The 18,048-nt window shown below is 33.9% G+C and overlaps 1 long non-coding RNA gene across 1 annotated transcript; it reads left to right on the forward strand.

The window, feature by feature from the left end:
- The first annotated feature begins 1,845 nt into the window (after positions 1–1,845).
- Positions 1,846–9,833, forward strand: LOC148610693 (uncharacterized). The gene is made up of 7 exons (XR_015924741.1): positions 1,846–1,941; positions 3,082–3,202; positions 4,105–4,414; positions 4,575–4,642; positions 5,228–5,279; positions 8,951–9,010; positions 9,381–9,833. It is a non-coding gene; the product is annotated as an uncharacterized LOC148610693 (long non-coding RNA).
- The last annotated feature ends 8,215 nt before the right edge of the window (positions 9,834–18,048 follow it).

Consider the following 18,048-nt stretch of genomic DNA (forward strand, 5'->3'; position numbering starts at 1 on the left):
ACAAATTTATCAGTATTTCATTTAAATGTCTGTTTGTTTGTTGGGGTTTAACGTCCGAACAGCAATATTTCAGCTATATTCAGACGATGAACATGAAATTGATGATACAATGAACATGAAATGATGATGAAATGAAAAAGGGATGGGACACAAGGACAATGGGGTCGACAAATTTTGATTACCACTGGAAATAGGGAGAGGTGGGTAGGGTCGGGCAATTGAGCCTCCTGTGGCGGAGCCCTATGGTTCCTACTCCGGGAGGACACCACAGTAGGGTTCTTTAACGTGCGAGGAACGTGGCATCTTTCCCAACACGGTGCACCACTATGGTTTGCGGTCAGGTTTTCCGTGTTATAGCCTGACAACCTCAGCATGTAACACGCCAGGGGTACCCCATTCCACGGCCTGGGGCACACATCCCAGTTGCTCTGTGGGCAGAGCGCCCTAGCCCCTAGCTAGGGTTCTGAGCACTATTTAGTCACCTTTTACGACAAGCTTAGAGCTGCTACAGGCCTATTCTTTGAACACCCGGACCTGCACGGGGTTTGTCATTTAAATACAGTAGTTTTAAAGCCTCCCGTTAAAAATTTTGAAAGGCATGTACGCATGCGTACAATACTCACTAAGTTTACTTCCTGAAATCGCTTGGCTTTTCGGACCAAAAGTAACATGTATCATTTTAACACGGTTATTTTATGAGGGTATCACCCCCTGTTTGACTCGGGATTTTGGTCATTTTTAGAGTGTACTTTAAACTTAGGCACGCAAGTCCATTGACTTAACATTTCAAAACGGTCCTACTACACAAAGAGTGGTAGAGAGCACGTAATTTTGAATTATTTGAGTAAATAAATATTTCTTAGTATCTATATAGTGTTTATTTTTCTATGTGACCATTGAAAATAATATATCAACTACTATTCTGGATATTTATTCATAGATCGGCATCTAGACACTGTCGCGCGATCAGTTCGCAAAGTCTGGTGATGTGAAGGAGTTAAATAGCTATTTATTTGCATTTAAATAAACAAAAACAATGATGTATGGTATATAACTTGTTATGATTCAAAGTTATTTTATTAAATCAACGTGTCTTTTTTTCACAATTTAAACATGATTTTTGGAGTACGTATTTCTACTTGTAGACTGTTCAAATTGGCGACCAGATAAATAAACTAATAATGTTACGGTGACGGTGAGGAAACGTAATTAATCAGTAATTAGATTCGAATGTCAAAATATCCCGTCTATTTTTTGTGGTTAATGATATAGTTGTTTACTTTGTATGTACTAATAAATGCTGCCATTGGTAATGTGTTATAGTATATGTAATATTCAACCATTTCGTAACATCTTGATGAAAAGATAAATGGAATTTCTATAAACATTCGTATTGCCAATACATGTATCTCACCTGCAAATAATTTTCACAAAAAAAAAAAACAAAAACAAAAACAAAACAAAAAAAAACAAAACAAAAATCGGAAAAGTAAAAAAAACCCAAAATTTTCGGAAAAGCCAAAAAAACTGACTCTCCCAAAATTTTCGGAAAAGCAATACGACCGTCAGGCTACTATCTGCAGGTCATTTTTGCCTGTTGGGGGTTATGTTGAGTTGGATTTTTTATGACTTGATTTCGGGCAATGTTTAATTTATCTCCAGGCCACGAATTCGTATCAGTTTCCGTAGGAACACAACTGAACCTATCGTCTTAATTCGGTCATTTTCGGTATATGTCGGGCCTTATTTCAAATAATCTTAATTCTTATTGGACCGCACTAGCACTGTTGCAATTCTATTGGCTCCTGTAATTTCTATCTACAGATTTCCCGCTATTATGTCAGTTGACCATCTGCTATCGTACAAGGCAGTACTAATTTAAGGAGTAGGAAACATGTTGTACAAAAAAGAAATTTGGAGCGCTGTCACTTGGCTTCAAAGGTAAGTGATTTTATCTGTCACTTGTTTGTTTATATTTATAAATGATTTGTTTTAAGGCGATGTCACTGTGAGTATTGGTTATTTAGTAAGTTAAAATTTCAATTTCGAGAAGTCATTCCCCCTTTTCTGTGCTATGAAAGGCTTCCACATTGCTTTGGCCTGGCTATGGCACTCAAAATACAGGTTAATGTATAATGTAAAGTTGAAAGTTTGGAAACTGTAACATTTATTTTTTAATCATTAAAAACAAAAAGAAATTTGCTTCAGGACGACAGGAGAGCCGGTTTTTCCCATGAAATACATGTATGTAGATAACTTTGAAAATATTAATTGGTGAGCTATCTCTCACAGAAATTTAAATCACTCCTTCCAAGTGGTTAATTTATTTTTTTTTGTCACTAGCATAAAGTAAGATCATATTTATTTCATGGCTCAATAGCGTAATAAAACAAATTTTTACTGGGTATTTGGTGATATGAAATTTCTAATCTTGACTTCATCAGGGAGTGTGTATTAATATAAATTCCCTAACTACATATGTACTTGAAGAAATTTTAGTAGACCCTACTTTATGTAAATGTACACATTTATACATGTACATGTATGTACCAAGGATTTTTACAGTAGACTGAAAATCCTTGTATGATATATAATCTGAAAATGCCCAAAAGGGGGCACTCCAGTTTTCTTTTCAATTTATAATATGATACAAATTGTTTATTATCAAGACTTTTCGAGCATAGCTCCCACCACATACACACATGCACATATAATTGTGAACTTGCCATAGATTTGTGGTATGTCATAGAAAATAAGCATGACATTATTGTATTTAATATTGAATATTTTATTTGCTGACACACATTTTCATTAAATTGTCATGGCATAGTACATTACAAAAACATACATGTACATTAGGAGTAAACATGAACAAATACTACTACATGTACCGGTACATGTATGCGTGGATGGCTACATGTGTGTATTTTATTCTATTTTTGTTGGTTCCACAAATTATCCTGTCAGATGTACATGTTCACAAACGTATGTTTTCAGTCTGTGGAGCTCACTTCACACAGCAGTGCATTCATCATACTGATTTTTACACATAAATTGAAAAAGTTTTTTTTTGTTTTAAAGGTACATTCTGAGGTGTGTGAGGTGGAAGCCCCTGCAGTCCACATCATGTACAATTGAAAGGGTCAGCCTACCCTCCTGTAGGTCAGCCATTATCTTATGGTCAAAGAAGCTTATACGTCAGGTAAAGTATTCACTGTTGCATTTTTCAGCTTACAGTCCACCTGAGCTAAATGTACATGTATTGTCATCATCTGTTGTAGTTAACCTTACTTGAAATTATTTTCATTTCTAACTACTCAGTGGATTGTCACCAAATGCATCAGGGTATGTACTTAAACTGTGTCATTAGTATGCTGATGAAGCAACTTTTATCAATAAATGTATAAGATTCTGGAAAATAAAATGTGACAAATGCTTTTTCAGCTTAAGCCCTTGAAATACATTTGTATTCATTATTGAGTCCAACTTGTGTGGCAACTCCAAATTTGAGTTATTGGCTGTGAAAAGGCTAAATGTAGCAATTAGCACTTTTAAGCTACTTCTAATGTGTATAATTTAAAATCTTGTAGTTTTAGAAAAAAACTTATAATTGAAAAAAATATCCATATGATTATACTAAGTAAGATATTCATTGAGTTGAGGTTGTTTGTCTCCCTATTAGAATTTTTGACCTTAAAATATAAAATGTACCAGAGAATTTTTGAAAATTAAAAGAATAACTCGCCTGATGCAATGATCTTAATGACGAAGGTACTATTATACAATGTAGTGTATGATAGATTGCGTAAAATTTGTACTTCAACCCCTGATTGTACCGAAGTTAAACTGAACTTGTGAGTAAATGAGGCTTCAATACAAATGATAAAATGCTAAGTCTATTTTAAAATGTGCTCAATTTTTATTTTTCAAAAATGTATATATATTTAGGGCAACATTTGAATTTGCATCATTTCATTTATAATTAATACATGTTGTTGAATGATCACCTGAATATGGCTGAAATATTGCTGCTCGGGCTTTGAAACCCAACAATCATGTAATTGAATGGTTTTCCAAAATTACAAGATGATTTATTTATTTCAGAAAATGGCAGCTGTACTCAGAACAGCAAGCTTCAGAAGCCAAGTTCCCATAGGTTACAGGACCCTCTGACTGAATTCTTCATTTCAAAACACTCGTCCATTCTCATTCAAATAATACTACTAAAACCACTAACCTTGAATGGGGTGGTGAGCCTACTTACAAGATAATCTGGGGGGATTTCTTGTGAGGTCTTTGGCGGGAGAAGATTCAGTCTGATTCCTGGGGAAAGACAGCTACAGAATTGCATCCCACGGTTCCAAAGACAGCAAATCATCTTAATTGCTGAAAGAGTAGACCCTTTCATAAAAAGGTTTGTTGATATTTATTGATACATAAATACAAATCAATTCATATTCTCTATCAGCTGTTTAATATACATGTATACATGCACACTTGTTTTATTTTTGTTTTCTAAAGGATCACATGTCTGCTGTTCTCAAAAGGTAATGAAGTTCTATTTTTTATGATAGGTTGATGCAATTCTTACACAGTGGTTCTGACACTGTGGAAACACTGGTGTGGATACCAGCAGGTCAAGGTTAGTAACAATGCTGCTAAGCTTGTTTTGTTCAGTTATTATATATGAATATGTTCAGTAACAGTTTATGAACTACATATATTATTTTTAATACCCTTCTAAGTTAGGGGTATAAGAAATTACCATATAGATTTGTCCATCTATTCATTTTGGTAATAAACCTCTGAAATATTTTTTTTATCATTACATCAATATCAAGCTGCTAGGCAATATAAATACATGTATGCAGATGGGGATGATAGAATCAAGATTGTAATAACTGTGACAATGTTTTCCTAAGAAAGACATGGGATTAGCAGGTTTTTAAAGCATGTTTAGGCCCTCCTAAATCTTAATTTTGCTTAAAAGAGGTCATGTATGAAGATATTGAAAGTAATAAGATACAAGGAAGATAATTCTATCCTTTCATGAAGAATAGCCAGGGTGTTTGGTATAACATAAGACATTAGATTTGTAATTAAGTACATGTTAAGCCAAGTACATACATTGTATGTGTACAAATAATGTTTTTATCTGGTATATTGTAGCATCAGATTTCCTGGCTTTTTATGACACATGTATCCATTTTCTTCTTTTAATTTATAGCTGAACCACATTGAGAAGACGGGGGGAACTGCACTTAGGTGGATTTGTGCCAGTAAGTGAAACTTAATTACAATTTTTATATCACACAACAAACAATAATGATGCTTCTTGTCATACCTGACAGACTGGATCTGTGCAAACTTTGGGATGATGATCTGATTCTGAGGAGGGTCAGAAAATTTATTTTCAACCATATCAGGGTAATACTATTTATTTTCATTTCGCTCCATGAAGTATCTAGAAATGTCAGAAATTTTTAGTTAGGTTATACGAAATGGACAATGTTGCTGGATAACTCAGAGCTATTTGAGAATTGCCTATGATAAAAAATTTGTCTATTGAAAAATAACGTAAATTTTCGTGCAATAAACAATATGTACATGGAAAATTTGTTATTTTTCAATAGACAAAATTTTTTTCATAGCCAATTCTTATAAATTAATTTTAAAACATTTTTTTATCTTTAAACATGAGAAAAGTAGCTCTGAATTTAACTGGATAGGGGCGTGTCAATATTTTTTTATCCATTGAGATATAACAAAATTATTTTAACCAATACGATTACAGTATTTATCTCAAATTAATTAATTCAGAATTTCACAAAATTCTTTAGGTAGAATATATACATACAGGTACCATTATTTGTCTATTGATTTTCTAAATTAGGAATTTTTTTATCACTTATGGACTAAAGTATGGTTTTTTAGTGTCAGTGTCATTACATCACAATCTGTCTCTTGTAATCAATTTTTATGCCCCAGTCAGAGTCTTTGTAAAAATTTTAGGGTAAGATTTCTCATACATTTTAAGTCAGTTAAACATGAATCACTGTATAACTTTTGCTAGATCAATTGTATTTGGTATGCAGTTGCATTATCACTACATTACAGTTGCATATCTTTTTGATGTTTCATTGACTTTGAAATTTCATGCTAAAATTTTACTGTTAAGTTTTTTGATTAGGTCAGTTAACTCCTCATGCCAGGTCAATGGTATTTTGTTAAGTTGCATTAGCATCACCAAAAAAATCAAAATTCCATATCATTTTCATGTATATGCCCCTGTAGTCATGGTCTGTTGATTTATTACAAACTTTAAAAGTATATGTACTTATGTATTGAATTTGTGAATTTGTAAGTGAACCTAGACAAACCAAATCATAGAAATTCACTAGTACGGGGATAATCTCGAATTACAAAACAATTATTAGGATCAAGTGCAATAATTAGGAAAAACATGAATTTGACAATTTGGGCACTTAGTTTATGGTGCGGTAGATTTTCCTAACAAAGGTAGGTTCACATGTATGAAATATAGGACATTGCATTATTTTGAAAAAATATTTGGTTAGGAACCAGAAATTTGGTACAAAGGTAGTGTTTTGCATGCTGAACAATTTATGCAAAACAATGGAAAGATATGTTGCCAGTTGCCATGGTAACTGATTTTTTCTGCCAAAAATTTAAGATGCTCCGATTTGGTTGGAATGCTCAGAAACCTTTTAAAAGCTGATTTTTACGGATCATTTCACACAAACCTAAAGTTCTCAAAACTTAAAGGGAAAGACCACCTTTGCATTAAATTAGACTCTTATGATAAATCATACCCATGTAAACAAAAATAAATAACCTTAAATACAAAATGCGCTTTCATAAAATGCTCAAGGCTATGCAAAGTTCTAAATCCTTGAAATATAAGTGGATAGCCATCTTCTAGAACTCTCCTATTTGCAGGAAGACCATAGCCAGAGTTTATTTATTTTTTTCCAATAGATTCCGATTGGCTCGTGACGTCTTTAAGTTGGTTTGGTACTTATACAAGTACTGCAAATAATATATAAACAAAGAATATTCCATTTATATTTCTACGATCATATTTATCTAATCACCAAAACGTGATGACTTGTCAAGCTTACATTTGCACGAAATGTTCTATAAGTTTTTTTTACCAGCAACATGAACATTCTTCGGAAGTAGCGATAAGATTTTCCTTACAATACTAGTCATCTGGCTGCAAATCCTGTTGTTCGTCAATGATGTCTGACATTTGCTTGCATGTTGTGCCTCAATTTCTTCTATTTATTTTGGGTTGAAATTATAGGGGAAAAGTCCCAAATTTGTGATTTGTCGTCTATTAGATATATAGCTTTAAGTATTGAAGATAAGTTTGACTAAACAACACTTAAAAATAATTCTTTTTAATACATATAAATATCCATGTATAGATATGCAGGTAATTTGTGACTGGTCTTAATTTTTTTATATTTCTGCTAAATTTAATACATGTACTACTTAAACTGCTGAAAACGTGGTTTAAAAGATTCAGTGATTTTTCTAGCACTCGTCATTACTGTCATTGACGAAAGACTTCAGAATGACAATAATGACGAGTACTCAGGTGTTACTCCATTTTGTATTTACATTTTGGCAATATCAATAAACTCCTCAGAGACCAATACTGAATATAACTGTGAAATTGTCATATAACTCACTCTGGATCCCAAAAGCACAGTTGAAATCTTGCTATATATATACCGCTGTGACATCTATGGCAACATTGCCTGCACAAAGTCCAGCGCCCTAGACCACTCGGCCAGCTAGGCTATATTAATTTGATCTGTATCAATTTGATCCGATGGAGCAGTGTAGTGAATAGTCTCGTCACATATATAGTCCCCGATTAAGTGTAAGAGTGTTCTAAAAGGATTTTTATTTTTGATGATTCTTAAAGGGTGGGGAGTTTTTTTTTTTAATCTCCGGTATATTTGCTATTTGGATTGTCTGGAAAACATGCTTACATGATAGTAAAAAAAATAATGTGCTTTACTCATATGTAATGTATATTTAAGTTTTATTTAATGTCTTTACACAGTGCTGTAAATAACAGATGATACTGAAATATCTTATGTCAGATGCAAGTACTACTTTAAAAATATACCATTAAAATGGGCCTCATTTTCTAAAGCTAAAGTGACTAAAGCATTCAAAATCCAGGAAAAAAACCCTGCGATCTATGGAGTTCTGTAAAAATATTGTGTTACACTGGTAAACGTGAATCATTTATTGTCTTCCTCTACCTTTATAACATCTTATGGATGCTAATCCAATTCCATCACCAGATGGCGCCCTTCTTCCTTGGCTGTTATTCCACAACATCCAAAGGTGCGCCTGCTCAGGTGACTAGTCTGAACCTGGAACTGGATGGCCTACATGATTCTGATTCTCCTGGTGTAATTGCTATTATATTCTTAAGTTACTGAGTGTTTTTTTCTATTTTCATTTTACCATAACTTTTCACAATTACACTGCACTTTCTCACATATTTTCTCTTTACTATAACTGTTCATTAGTACACTGCACTTTCCCACACATTTTCTTTCTTCCTCCAAGTCTATTGGGATGTCTCTCTGCACATTTCTATAATCAGTCCCTACCAATATCAAGGTCCACAATGACTGCCCTGCAAAGCCTCTTTATACCACTTCTATTTCAAGTCACCATGGACTCCATCCTGCTGCATGCAACTATCTACAAGTTTCTGGTACTTTGTAGTGTTTCTTTCATTAGCCGCCTTTATTTGGTCTTATAAAGGGACTGAAAGCTCCAGCAGGACTACTTGATTGGTTCCCTGCATGATTTGTAGATAGAATTATACACTTAGAACTTGTACTTTGTAAAAATGTTTTTGTTTTCCTGAGCATAACACCAAAGTTTTATGATACAGCCAGAAGAAACAGATGAAGTCACAGATGAAGATATACAGCATGTCACAACATTGGATCAGGTAACATTAGTCTTAGATGTGTTTTACGGTATTTTGGTGTGTATAATGCGCAGGGTTGTTTTCCTTTAAAAGTTGATGTAAAGAACTTTTTTACCGATGTATGTATAGAACCACGAACATTACTGGCTTTATTTTATTTTTAAATAGAAGGGACCATTTCGTCTGTTTTGTGTATTTATTTCATTAAAGAATATTGTTTTTGTTACTTTTGTATTTATCTGTTTTGTCGGTGTTTATTTGTATTCATTTACTGTTCGAGTAAGAAATATGTAACGTAGACAATAGCTGAAATTGTCTTGGACATACATTTTGATTACCTTTGAAAGGTTTCTATTGAAAGTAATCAATTTCTGAAAATTGCTAATTCTAGAAAAAGGACTGTTTTTACTACAATCAATTAAGGGGTCTGAGTGAACAATGCAGACGGTCATCAAATAGGGCATGTGTGTTGATAGCTCGGCCAAGCGTGATAATGAGATGCAGAATTTTCTCTGACGTGTGTCGGGGATACATAAAGGGTTTGTGTTAAAAAATTATAGTATTTACACTGGATAAGGATTTTGATATTAGTTCAATGAAAAAAGGAAGTCAATATTTTCAAAAAGTAGAATATCCAGTAACTATGAAGTAGAGTTATGCGTAAATAACAATATATTTTTTTAACCGACTACTTTGTCCAATGGAAATATTTTAGGGCTCTATGAGCAATGTGCCGAAGATTTTGTTATTTAGTAATTAAATTGTTTAAACTTGTGTTTATTTTAATAGCTTATTTCAAATCGTTAACAAGTTGTATTCCCTATTATGGAGCTGGGGATGCAGGCATATTTTATCCTGTTTTTGCAGAATTACCTCCTGTAAGAGCAGGTATAATTTCACAGTCTCTCTAATTGATGTTCGGATTCGGGTGCAGAAAAAAGAGGTAACTCAAATGAAAATGGAATCCCCAGCAGACAAACACAACAGTGTTTCTAAAATTTATAGGGTGTTTCATTTTGTTGGTAGGTTACATAAGGATGATTTTCATTTGTATCCCGGGTAAAGAAAATTTATGGCAGGGTCAGTAGAATGAGAAATTCCCTTTTGACTTTCGAGATTTTCTAAAGTATCGTTGATATCGGATGGAAAACCTTGCATGTTCCAAATAGACACCCGCTCCAAAGGGAGATAAATGTTGACAAAATGTTGGTCCACAAGTCGGGAATAGTCGTATACATCGTAAAGACATAATTATATACATATTATATTGTTAATCGATACACAAAAATGAAAGTATGGCGGTTGTAAACATAATCTGCCATGTTCTTTTGGGAGGAAATAAATCAAAACCAGATTTTGTTCAAGAAGATTTTATTGACAATCAATGCTTACAAAGATAACAAGTCAACGAAAAACTCATGAAAAATCCATAAATATGCTTTAGCAGCTCATAAGTGGTCTCTGATTCAATGTTGACTCCCTCGAGGTCGTTAATTTTGGACTGATCTAAGGTCTGTAAAAATGTGTTGAAACGATGTATGGGTGTATTATACACACCCTGTGTTCTGAAGTTAGTTTCCTGGTAAAAAAAAGTGTGCACAATACACACCAAAATACGGTTTAATGTGAGTATTTATTGTATGTGATATTGTTCTTAATCTTACGGTTATGCCGCCAATGATAAAATAATTATTAGATATAAGAGTAATCAAGGGAACCAATATTATAGTGGTAATCGGAAGAATGTAATCCAGGGACAAAAGACCAGACATGGAAAACAGACATACACAACAAAGAACATAAAGTAACCAAAACCATACATACAAAGCAACAAAAGCAAATGAGCAACTTGGACTCCACTAAAAACTGGGAGCATGGACCAGGTGCACCGGTAGGGTAACCGTCCTCTGCTTTTTAATTTTTTTTAAAGATTAAAGTATAATTTAGCTTGACAGACATGTATTCAAATTAAAAATCAATAAGCATTCTATATCACTTCTGAGTGATCATTCAATGAAAGTAATTAATACAAAAGTATGCACTTACACTTCACTTACCTTTGCTGCAGGCTATATCTTTCATGTTGTGCTTGAGGGGGGAAATCGTGTTACCAGAGTAAAGCAAGGAAGGATTTCTGCGGAAACAATGCCTCAAATGATTGGCTATCTTCACTGAAATTATGGTCCACAGATTTCAGTGATACTGCCCTTTTGTATGTAGTAAGTCTTGACTACATACCAAGGTACCCTGCTCAATATGAAATAACCTCTCAACATGGCCCCCAGAGGATACTGGTCAATACATCACAAAGCAGGAGCAACACGATTACAGATTCTTTACATTGGTCAAGACGTAAGTAATCTTAAATTTATACAAACTTAACGAGGAAATTGGTGTCTCCCAGTCTGTTCACAACAAGTATCAAGTAGAGAGTATTTTATTTTCATGAATCCTTCCTAGTCAGATTTAAAATAAGGAAGTTGGACAAGAACTAATCGTTAAAACAAAAACTATGATCCCTTTTTAGAAAGCCATAGACAGCAGTTTTGACAGAAATTGATACAAAGAATTCAATCCAGTACATTGCTAACAATTGTAATTGTAATGTAAGAATCAGTTTTACTTATAATCCTAAGCTTAATTGATATAAAAGTGTGTACTTTATTTAGGTTTTGTGTATATTTTACAGGTCACCAGAACCAATGGATGTTTACTGAAGGTCAAGAAACAGTAAACAGAAGTTATTGTTTGAAGAACAGTTCAACCTAGTAGAAGGTTTCTACTTTTCCTATTTTCCTTTTTTTATGGTGTTTATCATGATAAAAGTTGATTAAAATCGAGGAAGTGGAATTTTTTTTTATATTTATAATACTGCAAAATTTGGGTATAAATGGGCAAATGGGCCCCCCTCCAAGACCTGCCCATAAGAATTTTCTAGCAATGAATGTATTATTTGATAAAATGTTATTGTTGGCTAGATTTATTTGTTTTTATGAAAAATGATGTTTGTGTAAGGACAATTGTATGTATTTTTTTACAGGTTTAGAACTAAAGGCTGTTAATGTGAAGGTCAACACTAAACAGTACATACATGTATCATTTTGGAAAATGTATTTGGAAGTATTTCCCAGTTTATGGAAGGTACAGTACTTGTTTTAATAATATACCGTATTTTCTGGACTATAAGTCAATGTGGAGTACAAGTCGAATTGCCTCATTTTGACCAAAATCAACGAAAAAAAGTCGAATTCAGCAGATAAATCAAGGGTCAGACATGTACATGTATATTGGAGGTGATAGCTGTGATCCGAGTTGAGCGGTTTGTTTTTAACAGCATATATTCTAGCGATGTTACTTATGTGTTACGACATACCGTAAATGGGTATAAATTTGCATATCAAAGGACAGATAACTCTTGAACACTCAATAATGTCTTTCCAGTTAAAAAACATATCATCTAGTGTTTGTTTATATTTTATATATTTTTACGGTTTCAAAGTTTTTATTATTTATCATGGTATTCATTCAAAATGGAAAGCAGCACTGATCAATAATCTTAAAGTTCGATTGCCGGTTTGACAGTTTGAGTGATAGCTTTCGTTGATTGCAGTTTACTCAAAATTTTGAATTAAAGCAATCAAAAGTGAACTGAACAAATCTAATGAAATGCATTGTAAATGAACATTTTTTCTTGAAAAATCCTTATAAGTGGACGACAAGTCATGGCTGACACTTTACTGAAAAAAAATATCGACTTATAGTCCGGAAAATACAGTATGTGCTCAGTAATTTCACATTTAATCTTAATTCAATTGTAATATGTCATTTAAGGCCACTACCCACCTTTCACATTTTGTCTGCTTAAAGTTTCCTGAGTTTTTTTTTATTCAAAGACACTGAAATATTAAAGCTTTTTGTTTTTTTGCATCTTACAGTTTTGTGAAGGGCTTGTATACAGTATATATACAGGCAGTAGCCTCACTGCTATAGGTACCCAGCAGTGATTACAGAGGTGATGCGGTCCTTCCTTATTGGTCAGGTAAGTGATAAATTAGTAGGCCATGTGATCTATTGCCTTCACTTGGCGTCCACCGTCGTTGTCATCGTTAACAATTTCTCAAACGTCTTATCATCTGAAACAACTGAATGTATTTGGATGACACTTAAAACAATTGTTCCGTAGGGTATCCTGCACAAAGTTTTTGCTTTGATTTAGACTCGGGTGAAAAACATGGCTGCTATAAATAAAATAGAAGATATGGGTCAGACAGCAGGTTTTCGCATATATCTTCGAAACCGTTATGTTAAGCCAAATTCTGACAGGATAAAAGTATTCAGCATGATGAGAGCTATCTGAGTGGTTATTCTCATGAAAATATGTCTACTGATGTGTGAGTTATTGCCCTTTTTTCGACATTTTTAGCTCACCTGGCCGAAGACCAAGTGAGCTATTGCCATCACTTGGCGTCCGTCTCCGTCGTTATTAACAATTTTTCAAAACTTTTATCCTCTGACACTACTTGACCAATTTGAACCAAACTTGGTATGAATGTTCCTTGGGGTATCCTGCATAGAACTGATGTGGGGATTTTTGATTTGTTGAAAAACATGGCCGCCATTACTAAAAATAGAACAGTCAGACAGTAGTTTTTTCGCATATATCTCCAAAATTGTTAGGTTTAGCTAAATTTTGCTTGGGTTGAAGTGTTCAGCATTATTAGATCTATCTGTGGTCAAATTTTCACTCTAATCCGATAAGCCATGTGTAGTTATTGCCCTTTATAAACTTTTTTTGCTATTTTTTGTTATTTCTTTCAAAAATCTTCTCCTCTGACACTACTTGACCAATTGGAACTAAACTTGGTTGAATGTTCCCTAGGGTATAGAACTGACGTGGGGATTTTTGATCTGTTGAAAAACATGGCTGCCGTTACAAAAAATAGAACAGGGGTCAGACAATAGTTTTTTTGATATATCTCCAAAACCGTTAGGTTTAGCCAAATTCTTCTAATATCTGAAATGATTCATATTATTAGGACTAAAAAAGTCTTCAAGGATAAAATTTGTCTGATGATTCTTTGTTAGAGTTATTAACCTTGAAAAGAGAAAAATGGCAGGTTTTTTTTTTTTTTACAGTTTTCAGCTATCATCTTGAAAACTATGATAGAAATTCTTCTTAAATTTACTGCCCTTGAAAGACAAAATTCAACCAGTTGAGCAATTAAGGCTCCTGGGATCCTCTTGTTATTTGAAACTACTATTCAGAATCAGATGAAACTTTATTTGAATGTTTCTAAGGGTATTCTGTTTCGACACAGGGAAAAGCATGCCCCCGTTACTAAAAATAGAACATAAGGATAAAAAAAATTTTCTGCAAATAATTAAAAAAAATAATGAATTGTACAAAATTTGGCGTAATTGTTTTTTAGGGTATCCTACACAAAACATTTTCTTCAGTCAAAAAACATATCCATCATTACTAAAAATAGAACATTGGGGTCAAAATACTATTTTTGCTATTTTGTTATTATTTCCTCCACCATAGAAGAATATTGAAGATGAGCGCCATTAATAAAATAATCTCGATATTCTGAGTAGACTGGCAACATTGAAATGTTTTTTAGGTGGCTATTTTTAAAATTGCTGCTATTTTGTGACCAAATTCACCAGTTACTAAAATCATACTTACAAAGTAACAAAGCCAAATGAGCAACTCAGACCACTAAAAACTGGGAGCATGGACCAGGTGCACTGGTAGGGTAAATGTCCTTTGTTTTTATAGAAACTCCCACCAAGTTGCTCATAAAAAGTGAAGTCCGGGGTAGACAAACGAGGAAAGGAAAACTTTGACCCGTTGAATAAATCAGTTTTCATGGTGCAGATGGATACACCATAACAATCCGTGAGTTCATGAAGATGACTATAAAACTTCTGTAGTGATGACTTCAATCATGCTAAACATATTTCGGATCAGAGTCAGTAAAGGAGCACATTTTGTTCCCATTGGAATGCTGACCGTTTGTTGAAAAACACGTCCACCACACTGGACAAATATGTTGTTGATTAAAAATTCCAGCATTTTGTAAACATCTTCCTCTGTATATTTGGAAGATGATTCGGAATTATTTCTTACAAAGTACGAGAAATCTCTACCAAGAACTATGTATTTGTATCTAGGTGTACCATCGTTTTTGGAAAAAACAACGATGTATAATGTTTTTAAGTCAGGATTTTAACTGAGTATGGGGAATAGAAGTATACAGTGTTGAAAAATCATAGGTTTTAATGCTATTATATTCAGATAATAGTCTTGAAAGTCTGCCACTTCCCAGCTAATTTTTATAATATCTTTGATTTCAATAATATTTGGTTTATATAGTAAGCATGGTCTCCTCAGTTGAATGATGTTGATGAAAATTCAGTGTAACATTATTTAATCCACTGAGACATATTTGGACCAATAGAATTTTAACAAATTTTGCAAGAGTTATGGAATTTGGGTGACATCAACACTAGGGACATGTTGCTATGTGATCTTTTGAAAATTTCTAAGATTGACTTCTGAAATTACATACATTGTATACATAAGAAACTTCATATATCTGTTCTTATTGGCTTATCTCAATGATAAACTTTTTGTAATTTCAGAACAGCTTTACTCAGAACAGCAAAACTTCCAGCTGAAGCCCAGGACATTCGGAAACTGGTTCTTGATCTAATTTTTTCTTTTTGGGGATTTTTTGGGAGGGAAGTAAATATTCAAAATCCATTCAAATTTGTCTTCCATAATATCATTCAACCCTAACAACCTAACAAGTACTAAAAAATACTCATAAAACTAATGTAACTCACATTTAACCCCTTACTAATTCACATGCACTTAACCCTGAATGAGAGGGAGACTTCTTGCAAGAAATCTGGGGGGATTTCTTGTGAGGCCTTTGGCATATCTATCTTTGGCGGGGGTAATCAGTGGATGTCTGTCCTTGGGGAAAGATCACAAAAGATAGCTCCAGTTTGTGTAAAGTCAAATCATCAGAAGGTATGTATATTATTTTATTAAGAAACAGATCAAATACGCTTTTAGTTCACTTAGCCCAAAGGATTATATCTCCAAAATCATTAGGTTTATCAAAATTTTGACACAGATCTCATCAGGCTTAACACTTTTACTATGATGAGATCTATCTTGTAAAATTTTCATGTAAATCTGTTAAGCCATGTTGGAGCCTTTTTTAACGTTTTTTTTCGCTATTTTGATGTTATTAAATTGAAATAATCTCCTGACACAACTTTACCAATTAGAACCAAACTTGGTATGGATGTTCCTGACGGAATTCTGCATAGAACTATATGGAGATGTATGATCCCACGAAAAATATGGCCATCATTTCTTAAAATGGCAGACATCTTTCACACATATGTTTAAAACTGTAAGGTTTTTTGAAAATCCGGCCTTGGTGAAAGTTTCAGCATGATCAGATCTATCTATGTTTTTATTCTAAAAATAAATCTTAATTGGCTTTACATTATTGCTTTTACCTCCCATTTTTTGTTGTAGTAATCAGTTTGTTTGTTTGTTTGTTGGGGTTTAACGTCCAAGCAGCAATATTTCAGCTATATTCAGACAATGAACATGAAATGGATGATAAAATGAACATGAAATGATGATGAAATGAAAAAGGGATGGGACACAAGGACAATGGGGTCGACAAATTTTGATTGCCACTGGAAATAGGGAGAGGTGGGTAGGGTCGGGCAATTTAGCCTAATGTGGCGGAGCCCTATGGTACCTACTCCGGGAGAATACCACATTAGGGTTCTGTAACGTGCAAAGAACATGGCATTTTCCCAACACGGTGCACCACTATGGTTTGCGGTCAGGTTTTCCGTATTATAGCCTGACAACCCCTGCATGTAACACGCCAGGGATACCCCATTCCACCACCTGGGGAACACATCCCAGTTGCTCTGTGGGCAGAGCGCCCTAGCCCCAGACTAGGGTTCTGAGCACTATTTAGTCGCCTTTTACGACAAGCTTAGCGCTGCTGCAGGCCTATTCCTTTAACACCCGGACCTGTACTGTAGTAATCAGAAAATTAGGTGGATCCTATGGGGATGCCCCCTTTTATATTTCTGAACTACACTTATTTCATCACTTTATTTTCATCACTGCGGATGTTTCTAGAAAAGCAGAGGACGCTTACCCTACCGGTGCACCTGGTCCATGCTCTCAGTTTTAAGTGGATTACGATTTGCTCATTTGCTTTTGTTACTTTGTATGTATGAATTTAGTTACTTTGTGTTCTTTGTTGTGTATGTCTGTTTTCCATGTCTGGTCTTTGTCCCTGGATTACATTCTTTTGATTACCGCTGTAACCTTGGTTCCCTTGATTACTCTTTCACTAACTGATGAAAGAGAAATGTTTTTTTGTCCCCTTTTGGCAAACGCCTAAGGGAACTTAGATTTGCACTCCGTCTGTCCGTCAGTCTGTCAGTCCATCACTCACACTTGGTTTTTTTTTTGTAATGCCTTATCCAGTTGATTTCATATTTGGTATATAGTCTTATCATGACGAGTTAAGTTCGAATGATGTTACGGTTGAATGATTTTTACAGAAGTTGTGTCCCTTGGATATAGAAAATTTCATTAAAGTTTATGTTTTCCAGACTTTCCTTTGTAATGCCTCATCCAATTGATTTCATATTTGTTAGCTAGTCTTATCTTGACAAGTTACAAATTAAATTTAAATATCATTGCGTAAAATGGTTTATATGGAACTTGTGGCCCTTTGACATAGAAAATTACATAAAATTTTATGTTTCATCATTTTGATGCAAATTGCTGCTGTCATTCTAGAGTTATTTGCCCTTTAATTCATGATAACAAAGTTTTTTTCAACTTTCCAGGTGATACAAAGAGAATGTCTTTATGCAGCTTTCTGTAATGCAAAAATGTTATTACTGTAAAATGAAGCTCAGTTTGATTTTGATGGAATTTGCTTTTGCTGTTCAAGAGTTATTTTCTCTTGATTGTTAAAAAATAACGCCATCCATTT

The sequence above is a fragment of the Perna viridis genome, chromosome 8 (assembly GCF_037379345.1).
Source record: "Perna viridis isolate PV_CMFRI_1.1 ecotype Kerala chromosome 8, ASM3737934v1, whole genome shotgun sequence".
Classification (NCBI taxonomy): Eukaryota; Metazoa; Mollusca; class Bivalvia; order Mytilida; family Mytilidae; genus Perna; species Perna viridis.